This window comes from Palaemon carinicauda, chromosome 6 (assembly GCF_036898095.1).
Source record: "Palaemon carinicauda isolate YSFRI2023 chromosome 6, ASM3689809v2, whole genome shotgun sequence".
NCBI lineage: Eukaryota > Metazoa > Arthropoda > Malacostraca > Decapoda > Palaemonidae > Palaemon > Palaemon carinicauda.
In genome coordinates this window covers 19,826,081-19,828,580 of record NC_090730.1, presented here as the reverse complement: position 1 = coordinate 19,828,580, position 2,500 = coordinate 19,826,081, and the positions used below count along the sequence as shown (strand labels likewise).

At 32.6% G+C, this 2,500-nt stretch overlaps 1 pseudogene; it reads left to right on the top strand.

The window, feature by feature from the left end:
* The window catches only part of LOC137642044 (uncharacterized), a 203,025-nt pseudogene that overhangs the window by 179,968 nt on the left and 20,557 nt on the right, over positions 1-2,500 (top strand).

Below are 2,500 nucleotides of genomic sequence, written 5' to 3'. Positions count from 1 at the left end.
TTAGAATTGTTATTAGATGGTCACCCCAGACTTTAGGTAATCAAATTGCAACATTTTAGTACGTTTGGCCTGAAAAAAAAAATCATAAATAAGGAAAGGAATATAAAGGTAGAAAATCGAATTGAAATAAATTATTTTTATACCGGGCGTTACCTTTTGTAACAAAATTAAACCCTCACTGATTAAAAAGGCTAATGAGCCTCTATTCAATAATCTATTTAATTACAAAAAAAAAAAAACACCTAGATTAAAAACAAGCAAGTAATCAATCAGAAAGAAATGGATATCTGTTTGAGGCTCGAGGTGAGGATGGCAGGTTCATCCTTACCAAGATTCTTGGACATGATGTGTCGTACAATGCTAGCGACATTTTTAGCTTTATTTCAGAAGCAGGTCTTCTGAAAGCTATTTCATTTTTATAATGATATAATTTCTTTTATGGTTTTAATTAAATATTCTTTTATTCTTTATTTACAATGAACGATATCAGCGTCAGTGACCTTCGAAATTACACTAAAATTTTGAAATAGATTGATGTACTTCACATAAGTTCCCTCTTGGAGACGTCTTTACGTGATGGTGGTTAAGCTGAGACCGAAGGGGAAGGTGATAAAAAAATGACCTTCGATGTCAGGATGCCAGACAACCTCAAATCAATCAATCGTCAATCGGAAAGCAATAAACTTTATTCTTTCTTTCTTTCTTTCTTTTCAGGGTGCCAAATATACGGTTTCGTCTGTTACCTGATCGGCATCGCAACAATAGCTTCCATGACGGCTCTGGCTATGGTGCGGTACCTCAAAACCTGCACTCATACATACAGTGAGTGCAAAGAGTATCTTCTCCTTCTTCTTCTTCTTCTTCTTCTTCTTTTTCTTCTTTTTCTTCGTCTTCTTCTTCTTCTTTTTCTTCGTATTCTTCTTCTTCTTCTTCTTCTTCTTCTTCTTCTCTCTTTTCTTTTTCTTTTTCTTCTTCTTCTTCTTCTTCTTCTTCTTCTCTCTTTTCTTTTTCTTTTTCTTCTTCTTCTTCTTCTTCGTCCTCTTCTTTTTCTTCGTCTTCTTCTTCTTCGTCTTCTTCTTCTTCTTCTTATTCTTATTCTTTTCCTTTTTTTTCTTCTTCTTCTTTTTCTTCGTCTTCTTCTTTTTCTTCGTCTTCTTCTTTTTCTTCGTCTTCTTTGTCTTCTTCTTCTTCCTTTTCTTTTTCTTCTTCTTCTTCTTATTCTTTTACTTTTTCTTCTTCTTCTTCTTTTTCTTCGTCTTCTTCTTTTTCTTCGTGTTCTTCTTCTTCTTCTTCTTCGTCTTCTTCTTCTTCCTTTTTTTTTTCCTTCTTCTTCTTCTTCTTTGTGACTTTGTCTTCATTTATGACTCCATTTTCTTGTATTGTTTACTATCAAAAAAACTATCAGCTAAATTCTTTTTTTCCTGTGAACTACAGTATTCAGAATTTAATCCACTTTCCAGTGAATGCAAGTTTTTAGAGTTAACCGATTATATTCACATCTAATAAGAAGCACATTTGGAGTTTCTTTCTGATATCCTTATATTCGGAATGAAGAGAAATGCTATTCACTTTTCTTCATCTTTTAATGCTTCAAATATTTCGAATGTCATTCTAAAGATAAGAAAGATAACTGCATCAGAGTTAGATATTCTACTCAGATTTATTCTAAATCAGGAGAAAAATTCTATTTAACTACATTTGAAATCATTCAAAGGAGATTTATTCCAAAGCAATTGTATTACTGCTGTAAGTATGGACAGACAGGCAGCTAGACTCACAGACAGATCTTTATTTAAAAACAGATCGTAATATGATGACAGACAGACGCAGAAAGTTTATGCTATAACTTAACTCCCACTTGCTACTCTGTATATAAACCTGAAATTATTGCCTGCTGTATTTATGTATTTACGTATTTATGTATTTATGTATCCAGGGAATGCACTCAAAAGCATATTAAAACATGCACAATGGTGGTCATAACCAACTGCTGGTTAAAGGCTGGTCGTCTGGGCAAACAATGGAATATCCATGGGGTCAAAGTCACGTTCTGCATCAATATGCATATGTGCATGCAAATAAATACACTCGTTTCGGCTGTGGCCCACATGCATACATATGCATACATATGCATATCTACATGAATGCAAACAGCCACACATATATTCATAGCTTTTCTCTGCTTTTATCATTCTCTCTTCCAGTTACAATTTCTCTAGAAATATCAAACTCATTTTTTTTCCACTTCATGAAATGCTTTACTTCACTTAGAGTGAAAAAAAAAAAATCCTTTAATTCTGATATGTATTTCTACCCGAGAATGACTTTGCCCAAGATTATCACTTAAATTAATTCTTAATTACGTTTTCTTTATAATCAACCATTTATAATTAACTTGCTATTTTTTTACTTTGTTACTATGAGCCTAATATGATTTTTGATATATACCTTTGCTTTGAATGCATAAGTCCATAAGGTTTGTATGACAAGATATACTGAA